This window comes from Pseudochaenichthys georgianus, unplaced genomic scaffold (assembly GCF_902827115.2).
Source record: "Pseudochaenichthys georgianus unplaced genomic scaffold, fPseGeo1.2 scaffold_733_arrow_ctg1, whole genome shotgun sequence".
Classification (NCBI taxonomy): domain Eukaryota; kingdom Metazoa; phylum Chordata; class Actinopteri; order Perciformes; family Channichthyidae; genus Pseudochaenichthys; species Pseudochaenichthys georgianus.
In genome coordinates, this window is record NW_027263286.1 from 5,001 (window position 1) to 20,000 (window position 15,000).

Sequence of the window (15,000 nt, forward strand, 5' to 3'; positions counted from 1 at the left end):
TTTAGAACTGAATTTTATTTTTTTATCTGAGGAATAACTTGAGATGATTGAGGCAGCCGTGGTGCGTTCAAAGACACAGAGGCAGGAAGCAGACAATTAACCTTTGCTGTACACAAGATGCTGTTTCTAGTGTTTTACTAACTAGATATCCAGGAGGGTCCTCTCTCCAAAGCTATGATGCTGCCAGTCAACAACACTTTACCCCAGATGGGACTCGAACCCACAATCCCTGGCTTAGGAGGCCAGTGCCTTATCCATTGGGCCACTGTGGCTATACATCATGTAGTTTAGTACTGTAGAGATCACACGTACAAAGTATTTCACATTTAAAAACGTTGGTTGCTAACGAGTGTCTAAATGAGATGTATTTTTTTTTTAAAGATCTGATTCGAAGAGATATTTAGTTAAAGTTCTGAGAAAAAAACAAACATGGTACAGGTGTGTCAGTATAATTAATATTGCCGATAGTTTCCATTTTAAAGAGTGAGGAAAGAAAGGTTAGTAAAGACAAATAGGAGGAGGAAGAGGAGGGTGAATAAACTGAATCGGGTCTCTGGTTGGACAGCTCTCTTCAGTTTGCTGCTCCACTCTCAAACACTCAGAGAAAGTGTGACTGCTTTCACAGCGGTGGTGACGTGAAGTCATGTGACCGTGCTGTAGTTCCTTTATAGCCCAACATTAGCCTCCTGGAGCTTAGCGGTGGTGACGTGAAGTCATGTGACCGTGCTGTAGTTCCTTTATAGCCCAACATTAGCCACCTTTAGCTTAGCGGTGGTGACGTGAAGTCATGTGACCGTGCTGTAGTTACTTTATAGCCCAACATTAGCCACCTTTAGCTTAGCGGTGGTGACGTGAAGTCATGTGACCGTGCTGTAGTTCCTTTATAGCCTAGCATGCACAAACATTAACAGAGCCTCATCTTGCTCAAAGGACTCAGAGTAGTCCACTTTCCAAAGCTATGATGCTGCCAGTCAACAACATTTTACCCCAGATGGGACTCGAACCCACAATCCCTGGCTTAGGAGGCCAGTGCCTTATCCATTGGGCCACTGGGGCTATACATCATCTAGTTTAGTACTGTAGAGTTCACACGTACAAAGTATTTCACATTTAAAAACGTTGGTTGCTAACGAGTGTCTAAATGAGACGACTAAATGTCATCACGGCCAACATTAGCCTCCTTTAGCTTAGCGGTGGTGACGTGAAGTCATGTGACCGCGCTGAAGTTCCTTTATAGCCCAACATTAGCCTCCTGGAGCTTAGCGATGGTGACTTGAAGTCAGCTTCCTTTAGCTTAGATGCTGTAGTTCCTTTATAGCCCAATCAAGCATCCACAAACCTTGCTCAGAGGACTCAGAGAAGTCCACCTTCCAAAGCTATGATGCTGCCAGTCAACAACATTTTACCCCAGATGGGACTCGAACCCACAATCCCTGGCTTAGGAGGCCAGTGCCTTATCCATTGGGCCACTGGGGCTACATTAACCTCCGATTGTCTGCAGCTCTGTGTCCGTATGACTCTGCTCTTCTATTGTCTTTATTTTCAGCAGAGATGAAGCTCGACAACGAGCAGAGCTTCTCTCCACAGCCCACTCTGAAGTGTGGGCAGTACAGAGACCCTCTGATAGCAGACAGGGCTCTGACCAAAGTTACAAAAAGGTTGAGTTCTGAGAAAAAAGTAAAAATTCTGAGGAAAATGTCACATTTGTGAGAAACAATTATTCAGGTCTGACCGAAAGTTTATTTTATTTTTAATTTCCAGAATATATTTTTTTAATTTCTGAAATTTGCAAAATGTTGAGGGAAAATAATCTGACCAAAGTTTATTTTGGGAGGTTCTGAGAAAAATGTCAAAATTCTGAGAAAAAAAGTCACATTTTTGAGAAAGCATTATTTAGGTCTGCCCAAAAGTGATTTATTTTTTTCTTTGAATTCCTAGAAAAGAGTAAGAAAAAACATTTGATTTTTGAAATTTTCTAAAATCTAAGAATTATGAAAAAAGTCACATTTTTTAAACGTACATTTTTTGTTCTTCTGATAGATAGAAATATTAGATTAAAAAAAGCAATATATTTTTTGTTCTGAGAAGAAAGTCAAAATTCTTATATTTCTTTTTTTTACTTTCTGAAAATCTCAGAATTCTCAGAAAGAAGTTTTTTTTTTTTTTAGATCTGAGCCGAAGAGATATTTAGTTAAAGTTCTGAGAAAAAAACAAACATGGTATGTGTCAGCATAATTAATATTGGTAGTAGTTTCCATTTTAAAGAGTGAAAGTGATGGAAAGATCGTATTAGAGAGAGGAGTCACAGGGTTAGTAAAGACAAATAGGAGGAAGAGGAGGAGCAAGAGGATGACGAAGAGGAGGGTGAATAAACTGAATCGGGTCTCTGGTTGGACAGCTCTCTTCAGTTTGCTGCTCCACTCTCAAACACTCAGAGAAAGTGTGACTGCTTTCACACAAAATAGAAATCCCAGAAGAATGAGCAGCAGTTAGTAGACCGTGGTGCGTTCAAGGACACAAAGGATCCAAGATTTTCTGTGCCTGAATTTGTGTACTTCTGTTGTTACAGATGCTGTTTTTAGTGTTTTACTAACTAGATATCCAGAAGAGTCCACTTTCCAAAGCTATGATGCTACCAGTCAACAACACTTTACCCCAGATGGGACTCGAACCCACAATCCCTGGCTTAGGAGGCCAGTGCCTTATCCATTGGGCCACTGGGGCTATACATCATGTGGTTTAGTACTGTGGAGTTCACACGTACAAAGTATTTCACATTTAAAAACGTTGGTTGCTAACGAGTGTCTAAATGAGACGACTAAATGTCATCACGGCGAACATTAGCCTCCTTTAGCTTAGCGGTGGTGACGTAAAGTCATGTGACCGCGCTGTAGTTCCTTTATAGCCCAATATTAGCCTCCTTTAGCTTAGCGGTAGTGACGTGAAGTCATGTGACCGCGCTGTAGTTCCTTTATAGCCCAACATTAGCCACCTTTAGCTTAGCGGTGGTGACTTGAAATCAGCTTCCTTTAGCTTAGATGCTGTAGTTCCTTTATAGCCCAATCAAGCATCCACAAACCTTGCTCAGAGGACTCAGAGAAGTCCACCTTCCAAAGCTATGATGCTGCCAGTCAACAACATTTTACCCCAGATGGGACTCGAACCCACAATCCCTGGCTTAGGAGGCCAGTGCCTTATCCATTGGGCCACTGGGGCTACATTAACCTCCGATTGTCTGCAGCTCTGTGTCCGTATGACTCTGCTCTTCTATTGTCTTTATTTTCAGCAGAGATGAAGCTCGACAACGAGCAGAGCTTCTCTCCATAGCCCACTCTGAAGTGTGGGCAGTACAGAGACCCTCTGATAGCAGACAGGGCTCTGACCAAAGTTACAAAAAGGTTGAGTTCTGAGAAAAAAGTAAAAATTCTGAGGAAAATGTCACATTTGTGAGAAACAATTATTCAGGTCTGACCGAAAGTTTATTTTATTTTTAATTTCCAGAATATATTTTTTTAATTTCTGAAATTTGCAAAATGTTGAGGGAAAATAATCTGACCAAAGTTTATTTTGGGAGGTTCTGAGAAAAATGTCAAAATTCTGAGAAAAAAAGTCACATTTTTGAGAAAGCATTATTTAGGTCTGTCCAAAAGTGATTTATTTTTTTCTTTGAATTCCTAGAAAAGAGTAAGAAAAAACATTTGATTTTTTGAAATTTTCTAAAAATCTAAGAATTATGAAAAAAGTCACATTTTTTAAACGTACATTTTTTGTTCTTCTGATAGATAGAAATATTAGATTAAAAAAAGCAATATATTTTTTGTTCTGAGAAGAAAGTCAAAATTCTTATATTTCTTTTTTTTACTTTCTGAAAATCTCAGAATTCTCAGAAAGAAGTTTTTTTTTTTTTAGATCTGAGCCGAAGAGATATTTAGTTAAAGTTCTGAGAAAAAAACAAACATGGTATGTGTCAGCATAATTAATATTGGTAGTAGTTTCCATTTTAAAGAGTGAAAGTGATGGAAAGATCGTATTAGAGAGAGGAGTCACAGGGTTAGTAAAGACAAATAGGAGGAAGAGGAGGAGCAAGAGGATGACGAAGAGGAGGGTGAATAAACTGAATCGGGTCTCTGGTTGGACAGCTCTCTTCAGTTTGCTGCTCCACTCTCAAACACTCAGAGAAAGTGTGACTGCTTTCACACAAAATAGAAATCCCAGAAGAATGAGCAGCAGTTAGTAGACCGTGGTGCGTTCAAGGACACAAAGGATCCAAGATTTTCTGTGCCTGAATTTGTGTACTTCTGTTGTTACAGATGCTGTTTTTAGTGTTTTACTAACTAGATATCCAGAAGAGTCCACTTTCCAAAGCTATGATGCTGCCAGTCAACAACACTTTACCCCAGATGGGACTCGAACCCACAATCCCTGGCTTAGGAGGCCAGTGCCTTATCCATTGGGCCACTGGGGCTACATGAACCTCTCTATTGTCTGCAGCTCTGTGTCCGTATGACTCTGCTCTTCTATTGTCTTTATTCTCTGCAGAGATGAAGCTCTACAACGAGCAGAGCTTCTCTCCACAGCCCAATCTGCAGTGTGGGCAGCACAGAGACCCTCTGATAGCAGACAGGGCTCTGAGCAAAGTTACAAAAGTTTTGAGTTCTGAGAAAATAGTCAAAATTCAGAGAAAAAGTTCACATTTTTGAGAAACAATTATTCAGGTCTGACCACAAGTTTATTTTATTTTTAATTCCCAGAATATATTTTTTGGAATTTCTGAAATTTGCAGAATTTTGAGGGAAAACAATCTGACCAAAAGTTTATTTTGGGGGGTTCTGAGAAAAATGTCAAAATTCTGAGAAAAAAAGTCACATTTTTGTGAAAGCATTATTGAGGTCTGACCAAAAGTGATTTCTGCTTTTCTTTGAATTCCTAGAAAAGAGTAAGAAAAAAACATTTGATTTTTTGAAATTTTCTGAAAATCTAAGAATTATGAAAAAAGTCAAATTTTTTAAACGTACATTTTTTGTTCTTCTGATAGATAGAAATTAGATTACAAAAAAGTTGTAATTCGAGAAAAAAGCAATATATTTTTTGTTCTGAGAAGTCAAAATTCTTATATTTCTTTTTTTTTACTTTCTGAAAATCTCAGAAGTATTTTTTTTTTTTTTAGATCTGAGCCGAAGAGATATTTAGTTACAATTCTGAGAAAAAAACAAACATGGTATGTGTCAGCATAATTAATATTGGTAGTAGTTTCCATTTTAAAGAGTGAAAGTGATGGAAAGATCGTATTAGAGAGAGGAGTCACAGGGTTAGTAAAGACAAATAGGAGGAAGAGGAGGAGCAAGAGGAGGAGGAAGAGGATGACGAAGAGGAGGGTGAATAAACTGAATCGGGTCTCTGGTTGGACAGCTCTCTTCAGTTTGCTGCTCCACTCTCAAACACTCAGAGAAAGTGTGACTGCTTTCACACAAAATAGAAATCCCAGAAGAATGAGCAGCAGTTTGTAGACCGTGGTGCATTCAAGGACACAGAGGATCCAAGGTTTTCTGTGCCTGAATTTGTGTACTTCTGTTGTTACAGATGCTGTTTTTAGTGTTTTACTAACTAGATATCCAGAAGAGTCCACCTTCCAAAGCTATGATGCTGCCAGTCAACAACAATTTACCCCAGATGGGACTCGAACCCACAATCCCTGGCTTAGGAGGCCAGTGCCTTATCCATTGGGCCACTGGGGCTATACATCATGTGGTTTAGTACTGTGGAGTTCACACGTACAAAGTATTTCACATTTAAAAACGTTGGTTGCTAACGAGTGTCTAAATGAGACGACTAAATGTCATCACGGCGAACATTAGCCTCCTTTAGCTTAGCGGTGGTGACGTAAAGTCATGTGACCGCGCTGTAGTTCCTTTATAGCCCAACATTAGCCACCTTTAGCTTAGCGGTGGTGACTTGAATCAGCTTCCTTTAGCTTAGATGCTGTAGTTCCTTTATAGCCCAATCAAGCATCCACAAACCTTGCTCAGAGAACTCAGAGAAGTCCACCTTCCAAAGCTATGATGCTGCCAGTCAACAACATTTTACCCCAGATGGGACTCGAACCCACAATCCCTGGCTTAGGAGGCCAGTGCCTTATCCATTGGGCCACTGGGGCTACATTAACCTCCGATTGTCTGCAGCTCTGTGTCCGTATGACTCTGCTCTTCTATTGTCTTTATTTTCAGCAGAGATGAAGCTCGACAACGAGCAGAGCTTCTCTCCACAGCCCACTCTGAAGTGTGGGCAGTACAGAGACCCTCTGATAGCAGACAGGGCTCTGACCAAAGTTACAAAAAGGTTGAGTTCTGAGAAAAAAGTAAAAATTCTGAGGAAAATGTCACATTTGTGAGAAACAATTATTCAGGTCTGACCGAAAGTTTATTTTATTTTTAATTTCCAGAATATATTTTTTTAATTTCTGAAATTTGCAAAATGTTGAGGGAAAATAATCTGACCAAAGTTTATTTTGGGAGGTTCTGAGAAAAATGTCAAAATTCTGAGAAAAAAAGTCACATTTTTGAGAAAGCATTATTTAGGTCTGTCCAAAAGTGATTTTTTTTTTTCTTTGAATTCCTAGAAAAGAGTAAGAAAAAACATTTGATTTTTTGAAATCTTCTGAAAATCTAAGAATTATGAAAAAAGTCACATTTTTTAAACGTACATTTTTTGTTCTTCTGATAGATAGAAATATTAGATTAAAAAAAGCAATATATTTTTTGTTCTGAGAAGAAAGTCAAAATTCTTATATTTCTTTTTTTTACTTTCTGAAAATCTCAGAATTCTCAGAAAGAAGTTTTTTTTTTTTTAGATCTGAGCCGAAGAGATATTTAGTTAAAGTTCTGAGAAAAAAACAAACATGGTATGTGTCAGCATAATTAATATTGGTAGTAGTTTCCATTTTAAAGAGTGAAAGTGATGGAAAGATCGTATTAGAGAGAGGAGTCACAGGGTTAGTAAAGACAAATAGGAGGAAGAGGAGGAGCAAGAGGAGGAGGAAGAGGATGACGAAGAGGAGGGTGAATAAACTGAATCGGGTCTCTGGTTGGACAGCTCTCTTCAGTTTGCTGCTCCACTCTCAAACACTCAGAGAAAGTGTGACTGCTTTCACACAAAATAGAAATCCCAGAAGAATGAGCAGCAGTTAGTAGACCGTGGTGCGTTCAAGGACACAAAGGATCCAAGATTTTCTGTGCCTGAATTTGTGTACTTCTGTTGTTACAGATGCTGTTTTTAGTGTTTTACTAACTAGATATCCAGAAGAGTCCACCTTCCAAAGCTATGATGCTGCCAGTCAACAACACTTTACCCCAGATGGGACTCGAACCCACAATCCCTGGCTTAGGAGGCCAGTGCCTTATCCATTGGGCCACTGGGGCTACATGAACCTCTCTATTGTCTGCAGCTCTGTGTCCGTATGACTCTGTCTTTATTCTCTGCAGAGATGAAGCTCTACAACGAGCAGAGCTTCTCTCCACAGCCCAATCTGCAGTGTGGGCAGCACAGAGACCCTCTGATAGCAGACAGGGCTCTGAGCAAAGTTACAAAAGTTTTGAGTTCTGAGAAAATAGTCAAAATTCAGAGAAAAATTTCACATTTTTGAGAAACAATTATTCAGGTCTGACCACAAGTTTATTTTATTTTTAATTCCCAGAATATATTTTTTGGAATTTCTGAAATTTGCAGAATTTTGAGGGAAAACAATCTGACCAAAAGTTTATTTTGGGGGGTTTTGAGAAAAATGTCAAAATTCTGAGAAAAAAAGTCACATTTTTGTGAAAGCATTATTGAGGTCTGACCAAAAGTGATTTCTGCTTTTCTTTGAATTCCTAGAAAAGAGTAAGAAAAAAACATTTGATTTTTTGAAATTTTCTGAAAATCTAAGAATTATGAAAAAAGTCAAATTTTTTAATTTTTTAAACGTACATTTTTTGTTCTTCTGATAGATAGAAATTAGATTACAAAAAAGTTGTAATTCGAGAAAAAAGCAATATATTTTTTGTTCTGAGAAGTCAAAATTCTTATATTTCTTTTTTTTTACTTTCTGAAAATCTCAGAATTCTCAGAAAGAAGTATTTTTTTTTTTTTAGATCTGAGCCGAAGAGATATTTAGTTACAATTCTGAGAAAAAAACAAACATGGTATGTGTCAGCATAATTAATATTGGTAGTAGTTTCCATTTTAAAGAGTGAAAGTGATGGAAAGATCGTATTAGAGAGAGGAGTCACAGGGTTAGTAAAGACAAATAGGAGGAAGAGGAGGAGCAAGAGGAGGAGGAAGAGGATGACGAAGAGGAGGGTGAATAAACTGAATCGGGTCTCTGGTTGGACAGCTCTCTTCAGTTTGCTGCTCCACTCTCAAACACTCAGAGAAAGTGTGACTGCTTTCACACAAAATAGAAATCCCAGAAGAATGAGCAGCAGTTTGTAGACCGTGGTGCATTCAAGGACACAGAGGATCCAAGGTTTTCTGTGCCTGAATTTGTGTACTTCTGTTGTTACAGATGCTGTTTTTAGTGTTTTACTAACTAGATATCCAGAAGAGTCCACCTTCCAAAGCTATGATGCTGCCAGTCAACAACAATTTACCCCAGATGGGACTCGAACCCACAATCCCTGGCTTAGGAGGCCAGTGCCTTATCCATTGGGCCACTGGGGCTATACATCATGTGGTTTAGTACTGTGGAGTTCACACGTACAAAGTATTTCACATTTAAAAACGTTGGTTGCTAACGAGTGTCTAAATGAGACGACTATGTCATCACGGCCAACATTAGCCTCCTGGAGCTTAGCGGTGGTGACTTGAAGTCAGCTTCCTTTAGCTTAGATGCTGTAGTTCCTTTATAGCCCAACCTAGCATGCACAAACCTTGCTCAGAGGACTCAGAGAAGTCCACCTTCCAAAGCTATGATGCTGCCAGACAACAACATTTTACCCCAGATGGGACTCGAACCCACAATCCCTGGCTTAGGAGGCCAGTGCCTTAGCCATTGGGCCACTGGGGCTACATGAACCTCTCTATTGTCTGCAGCTCTGTGTCCGTATGACTCTGCTCTTCTATTGTTTTTATTTTCAGCAGAGATGAAGCTCTACAATGAGCAGAGCTTCTCTCCACAGCCCACTCTGAAGTGTGGGCAGCACAGAGACCCTCTGATAGGCTCATCAGCACACAGACCCTCTGATAGCAGACAGGGCTCTGAGCAAAGTTACAAAAGTTTTGAGTTCTGAGAAAATAGTCAAAATTCAGAGAAAAATTTCACATTTTTGAGAAACAATTATTCAGGTCTGACCGCAAGTTTATTTTATTTTTAATTCCCAGAATATATTTTTTGGAATTTCTGAAATTTTCGGAATTTTGAGGGAAAACAATCTGACCAAAAGTTTATTTTGGGGGGTTCTGAGAAAAATGTCAAAATTCTGAGAAAAAAAGTCACATTTTTGAGAAAGCATTATTGAGGTCTGTCCAAAAGTGATTTCTTTTTTTCTTTGAATTCTTAGAAAAAAGTAAGAAAAAAACATTTGATTTTTTGAAATTTTCTGAAAATCTAAGAATTATGAAAAAAGTCAAATTTTTTAAACGTACATTTTTTGTTCTTCTGATAGATAGAAATTAGATTACAAAAAAGTTGTAATTCGAGAAAAAAGCAATATATTTTTTGTTCTGAGAAGTCAAAATTCTTATATTTCCTTTTTTTTACTTTCTGAAAATCTCAGAATTCTCAGAAAGAAGTATTTTTTTTTTTTTTAGATCTGAGCCGAAGAGATATTTAGTTACAATTCTGAGAAAAAAACAAACATGGTATGTGTCAGCATAATTAATATTGGTAGTAGTTTCCATTTTAAAGAGTAAAAGTGATGGAAAGATCGTATTAGAGAGAGGAGTCACAGGGTTAGTAAAGACAAATAGGAGGAAGAGGAGGAGCAAGAGGAGGAGGAAGAGGATGACGAAGAGGAGGGTGAATAAACTGAATCGGGTCTCTGGTTGGACAGCTCTCTTCAGTTTGCTGCTCCACTCTCAAACACTCAGAGAAAGTGTGACTGCTTTCACACAAAATAGAAATCCCAGAAGAATGAGCAGCAGTTTGTAGACCGTGGTGCGTTCAAGGACACAGAGGATCCAAGGTTTTCTGTGCCTGAATTTGTGTACTTCTGTTGTTACAGATGCTGTTTTTAGTGTTTTACTAACTAGATATCCAGAAGAGTCCACTTTCCAAAGCTATGATGCTGCCAGTCAACAACACTTTACCCCAGATGGGACTCAAACCCACAATCCCTGGCTTAGGAGGCCAGTGCCTTATCCATTGGGCCACTGGGGCTATACATCATCTAGTTTAGTACTGTAGAGTTCACACGTACAAAGTATTTCACATTTAAAAACGTTGGTTGCTAACGAGTGTCTAAATGAGACGACTAAATGTCATCACGGCCAACATTAGCCTCCTTTAGCTTAGCGGTGGTGACGTGAAGTCATGTGACCGCGCTGAAGTTCCTTTATAGCCCAACATTAGCCACCTTTAGCTTAGCGGTAGTGACGTGAAGTCATGTGACCATGCTGTAGTTTCTTTATAGCCCAACATTAGCCTCCTTTAGCTTAGCGGTGGTGACTTGAAGACAGCTTCCTTTAGCTTAGATGCTGTAGTTCCTTCATAGCCCAACCTATCATGCACCAACCTTGCTCAGAGGATTTAGAGAAGTCCACCTTCCAAATGAGATGACTAAATGTCATCACGGCCAACATTAGCCACCTTTAGCTTAGCGGTGGTGACGTGAAGTCATGTGACCAAGCTGTAGTACCTTTATAGCCCAACATTATTCTCCTTTAGCTTTGCGGTGGTGGCGTGAAGTCATGTGACCGAGCTGTAGTACCTTAATAGCCCAATATTAGCCACCTTTAGCTTAGCGGTAGTGACGTGAAGTCATGTGACCATGCTGTAGTTCCTTTATAGCCCAACATTAGCCTCCTTTAGCTTAGCGGTGGTGACTTGAAGACAGCTTCCTTTAGCTTAGATGCTGTAGTTCCTTCATAGCCCAACCTATCATGCACCAACCTTGCTCAGAGGATTTAGAGAAGTCCACCTTCTAAATGAGACGACTATGTCATCACGGCCAACATTAGCCACCTTTAGCTTAGTGGTGGTGACATGAAGTCATGTGACCGTGCTGCAGTTGCTTTATAGCCCAACATTAGCACGGTCCACCTTCCAAAGCTATGATGCTGCCAGTCAACAATATTTTACCCCAGATGGGACTCGAACCCACAATCCCTGGCTTAGGAGGCCAGTGCCTTATCCATTGGGCCACTGGGGCTATATATCATGTGGTTTAGTACTGTGGAGTTCACACGTACAAAGTATTTCACATTTAAAAACGTTGATTGCTAACGAGTGTCTAAATGAGACGACTATGTCATCACGGCTAACATTAGCCACCTTTAGCTTAGTGGTAGTGACGTGAAGTCATGTGACCGTGCTGCAGTACCTTTATAGCCCAACATTAGCCACCTTTAGCTTAGCGGTGGTGACGTGAAGTCATGTGACCGTGCTGTAGTACCTTTATAGCCCAACATTAGCCACCTTTAGCTTAGCGGTGGTGGCTTGAAGTCATGTGACCGTGCTGTAGTTCCTTTATAGCCCAACATTCGCCTCCTTTAGCTTAGTGGTGGTGACGTGAAGTCATGTGACCGTGCTGTAGTTCCTTTATAGCCCAACATTCGCCTCCTTTAGCTTAGCGGTAGTGACGTGAAGTCATGTGACTGTGCTGTAGTTCCTTTATAGCCCAACATTCGCCTCCTGGAGCTAAGCGGTGGTGGCATGAAGTCATGTGACCGTGCTGTAGTTCCTTTATCGCCCAACATTATCCTCCTGGAGGTAAGCGGTGGTGACTTGAAGTCAGCTTCCTTTAGCTTAGATGCTGTAGTTCCTTCATAGCCCAACCTAGCATGCACAAACCTTACTCAGAGGACTCAGAGAAGTCCACCTTCCAAAGCTATGATGCTGCCAGTCAACAACATTTTACCCCAGATGGGACTCGAACCCACAATCCCTGGCTTAGGAGGCCAGTGCCTTATCCATTGGGCCACTGGGGCTATACATCATGTAGTTTAGTACTGTGGATTTCACATTTCAAAACGTTGGTTGCTAACGAGTGTCTAAATGAGACGACTAAATGTCATTACGGCCAACATTAGCCACCTGGAGCTTAGCGGTGGTGACTTGAAGTCAGCTTCCTTTAGCTTAGATGCTGTAGTTCCTTCATAGCCCAACCTAGCATGCACAAACCTTGCTCAGAGGACTCAGAGAAGTCCACCTTCCAAAGCTATGATGCTGCCAGTCAACAACATTTTACCCCAGATGGGACTCGAACCCACAATCCCTGGCTTAGGAGGCCAGTGCCTTATCCATTGGGCCACTGGGGCTATATATCATGTGGTTTAGTACTGTGGAGTTCACACGTACAAAGTATTTCACATTTAAAAACGTTGATTGCTAACGAGTGTCTAAATGAGACGACTATGTCATCACGGCTAACATTAGCCACCTTTAGCTTAGTGGTAGTGACGTGAAGTCATGTGACCGTGCTGCAGTACCTTTATAGCCCAACATTAGCCACCTTTAGCTTAGCGGTGGTGACGTGAAGTCATGTGACCGTGCTGTAGTACCTTTATAGCCCAACATTAGCCACCTTTAGCTTAGCGGTGGTGGCGTGAAGTCATGTGACCGTGCTGTAGTTCCTTTATAGCCCAACATTAGCCTCCTTTAGCTTAGCGGTGGTGACATGAAGTCATGTGACCGTGCTGTAGTTCCTTTATCACCCAACATTATCCTCCTGGAGCTAAGCGGTGGTGACTTGAATTCAGCTTCCTGTAGTTCCTTCATAGCCCAACCTAGCATGCACAAACCTTGCTCAAAGGACTCAGAGAAGTCCACCTTCCAAAGCTATGATGCTGCCAGTCAACAACATTTTACCCCAGATGGGACTCGAACCCACAATCCCTGGCTTAGGAGGCCAGTGCCTTATCCATTGGGCCACTGGGGCTATATATCATGTGGTTTAGTACTGTAGAGTTCACACATACAAAGTATTTCACATTTAAAAACGTTGATTGCTAACGAGTGTCTAAATGAGACGACTATGTCATCACGGCTAACATTAGCCACCTTTAGCTTAGTGGTAGTGACGTGAAGTCATGTGACCGTGCTGCAGTACCTTTATAGCCCAACATTAGCCACCTTTAGCTTAGTGGTAGTGACGTGAAGTCATGTGACCGTGCTATAGTACCTTTATAGCCCAACATTCGCCTCCTTTAGCTTAGCGGTGTTGACGTGAAGTCATGTGACCGTGCTGTAGTTCCTTTATAGCCCAACATTCGCCTCCTTTAGCTTAGTGGTGGTGACGTGAAGTCATGTGACCGTGCTGTAGTTCCTTTATAGCCCAACATTCGCCTCCTTTAGCTTAGCTGTAGTGACGTGAAGTCATGTGACTGTGCTGTAGTTCCTTTATAGCCCAACATTCGCCTCCTGGAGCTAAGCGGTGGTGGCATGAAGTCATGTGACCGTGCTGTAGTTCCTTTATCGCCCAACATTATCCTCCTGGAGGTAAGCGGTGGTGACTTGAAGTCAGCTTCCTTTAGCTTAGATGCTGTAGTTCCTTCATAGCCCAACCTAGCATGCACAAACCTTACTCAGAGGACTCAGAGAAGTCCACCTTCCAAAGCTATGATGCTGCCAGTCAACAACATTTTACCCCAGATGGGACTCGAACCCACAATCCCTGGCTTAGGAGGCCAGTGCCTTATCCATTGGGCCACTGGGGCTATACATCATGTAGTTTAGTACTGTGGATTTCACATTTCAAAACGTTGGTTGCTAACGAGTGTCTAAATGAGACGACTAAATGTCATTACGGCCAACATTAGCCACCTGGAGCTTAGCGGTGGTGACTTGAAGTCAGCTTCCTTTAGCTTAGATGCTGTAGTTCCTTCATAGCCCAACCTAGCATGCACAAACCTTGCTCAGAGGACTCAGAGAAGTCCACCTTCCAAAGCTATGATGCTGCCAGTCAACAACATTTTACCCCAGATGGGACTCGAACCCACAATCCCTGGCTTAGGAGGCCAGTGCCTTATCCATTGGGCGACTGGGGCTATATATCATGTGGTTTAGTACTGTGGAGTTCACACGTACAAAGTATTTCACATTTAAAAACGTTGATTGCTAACGAGTGTCTAAATGAGACGACTATGTCATCACGGCTAACATTAGCCACCTTTAGCTTAGTGGTAGTGACGTGAAGTCATGTGACCGTGCTGCAGTACCTTTATAGCCCAACATTAGCCACCTTTAGCTTAGCGGTGGTGACGTGAAGTCATGTGACCGTGCTGTAGTACCTTTATAGCCCAACATTAGCCACCTTTAGCTTAGCGGTGGTGGCGTGAAGTCATGTGACCGTGCTGTAGTTCCTTTATAGCCCAACATTAGCCTCCTTTAGCTTAGCGGTGGTGACATGAAGTCATGTGACCGTGCTGTAGTTCCTTTATCACCCAACATTATCCTCCTGGAGCTAAGCGGTGGTGACTTGAATTCAGCTTCCTGTAGTTCCTTCATAGCCCAACCTAGCATGCACAAACCTTGCTCAAAGGACTCAGAGAAGTCCACCTTCCAAAGCTATGATGCTGCCAGTCAACAACATTTTACCCCAGATGGGACTCGAACCCACAATCCCTGGCTTAGGAGGCCAGTGCCTTATCCATTGGGCCACTGGGGCTATATATCATGTGGTTTAGTACTGTAGAGTTCACACATACAAAGTATTTCACATTTAAAAACGTTGATTGCTAACGAGTGTCTAAATGAGACGACTATGTCATCACGGCTAACATTAGCCACCTTTAGCTTAGTGGTAGTGACGTGAAGTCATGTGACCGTGCTGCAGTACCTTTATAGCCCAACATTAGCCACCTTTAGCT

At 41.2% G+C, this 15,000-nt stretch overlaps 19 non-coding genes across 19 annotated transcripts; all 19 read right to left on the reverse strand.

Moving 5' to 3' along the window:
• Positions 1-199: 199 nt before the first annotated feature.
• trnar-ccu (transfer RNA arginine (anticodon CCU)) lies at positions 200-272 on the reverse strand. Its single transcript has one exon. It is a non-coding gene; the product is annotated as a tRNA-Arg (tRNA).
• Positions 273-983: 711 nt separating this feature from the next.
• On the reverse strand, positions 984-1,056 carry trnar-ccu (transfer RNA arginine (anticodon CCU)). Its single transcript has one exon. It is a non-coding gene; the product is annotated as a tRNA-Arg (tRNA).
• A 347-nt stretch (positions 1,057-1,403) lies between these two features.
• On the reverse strand, positions 1,404-1,476 carry trnar-ccu (transfer RNA arginine (anticodon CCU)). The gene has a single exon. It is a non-coding gene; the product is annotated as a tRNA-Arg (tRNA).
• Positions 1,477-2,651: 1,175 nt separating this feature from the next.
• Positions 2,652-2,724, reverse strand: trnar-ccu (transfer RNA arginine (anticodon CCU)). Its single transcript has one exon. It is a non-coding gene; the product is annotated as a tRNA-Arg (tRNA).
• Positions 2,725-3,143: 419 nt separating this feature from the next.
• On the reverse strand, positions 3,144-3,216 carry trnar-ccu (transfer RNA arginine (anticodon CCU)). The gene has a single exon. It is a non-coding gene; the product is annotated as a tRNA-Arg (tRNA).
• Positions 3,217-4,392: 1,176 nt separating this feature from the next.
• trnar-ccu (transfer RNA arginine (anticodon CCU)) lies at positions 4,393-4,465 on the reverse strand. Its single transcript has one exon. It is a non-coding gene; the product is annotated as a tRNA-Arg (tRNA).
• Positions 4,466-5,662: 1,197 nt separating this feature from the next.
• Positions 5,663-5,735, reverse strand: trnar-ccu (transfer RNA arginine (anticodon CCU)). Its single transcript has one exon. It is a non-coding gene; the product is annotated as a tRNA-Arg (tRNA).
• A 346-nt stretch (positions 5,736-6,081) lies between these two features.
• Positions 6,082-6,154, reverse strand: trnar-ccu (transfer RNA arginine (anticodon CCU)). Its single transcript has one exon. It is a non-coding gene; the product is annotated as a tRNA-Arg (tRNA).
• A 1,188-nt stretch (positions 6,155-7,342) lies between these two features.
• trnar-ccu (transfer RNA arginine (anticodon CCU)) lies at positions 7,343-7,415 on the reverse strand. The gene has a single exon. It is a non-coding gene; the product is annotated as a tRNA-Arg (tRNA).
• A 1,206-nt stretch (positions 7,416-8,621) lies between these two features.
• Positions 8,622-8,694, reverse strand: trnar-ccu (transfer RNA arginine (anticodon CCU)). Its single transcript has one exon. It is a non-coding gene; the product is annotated as a tRNA-Arg (tRNA).
• A 273-nt stretch (positions 8,695-8,967) lies between these two features.
• On the reverse strand, positions 8,968-9,040 carry trnar-ccu (transfer RNA arginine (anticodon CCU)). The gene has a single exon. It is a non-coding gene; the product is annotated as a tRNA-Arg (tRNA).
• Positions 9,041-10,278: 1,238 nt separating this feature from the next.
• Positions 10,279-10,351, reverse strand: trnar-ccu (transfer RNA arginine (anticodon CCU)). Its single transcript has one exon. It is a non-coding gene; the product is annotated as a tRNA-Arg (tRNA).
• Positions 10,352-11,269: 918 nt separating this feature from the next.
• Positions 11,270-11,342, reverse strand: trnar-ccu (transfer RNA arginine (anticodon CCU)). The gene has a single exon. It is a non-coding gene; the product is annotated as a tRNA-Arg (tRNA).
• Positions 11,343-12,047: 705 nt separating this feature from the next.
• Positions 12,048-12,120, reverse strand: trnar-ccu (transfer RNA arginine (anticodon CCU)). Its single transcript has one exon. It is a non-coding gene; the product is annotated as a tRNA-Arg (tRNA).
• Positions 12,121-12,377: 257 nt separating this feature from the next.
• Positions 12,378-12,450, reverse strand: trnar-ccu (transfer RNA arginine (anticodon CCU)). Its single transcript has one exon. It is a non-coding gene; the product is annotated as a tRNA-Arg (tRNA).
• Positions 12,451-12,997: 547 nt separating this feature from the next.
• trnar-ccu (transfer RNA arginine (anticodon CCU)) lies at positions 12,998-13,070 on the reverse strand. The gene has a single exon. It is a non-coding gene; the product is annotated as a tRNA-Arg (tRNA).
• Positions 13,071-13,775: 705 nt separating this feature from the next.
• Positions 13,776-13,848, reverse strand: trnar-ccu (transfer RNA arginine (anticodon CCU)). The gene has a single exon. It is a non-coding gene; the product is annotated as a tRNA-Arg (tRNA).
• Positions 13,849-14,105: 257 nt separating this feature from the next.
• On the reverse strand, positions 14,106-14,178 carry trnar-ccu (transfer RNA arginine (anticodon CCU)). Its single transcript has one exon. It is a non-coding gene; the product is annotated as a tRNA-Arg (tRNA).
• A 547-nt stretch (positions 14,179-14,725) lies between these two features.
• trnar-ccu (transfer RNA arginine (anticodon CCU)) lies at positions 14,726-14,798 on the reverse strand. The gene has a single exon. It is a non-coding gene; the product is annotated as a tRNA-Arg (tRNA).
• Between the last annotated feature and the right edge of the window lie 202 nt (positions 14,799-15,000).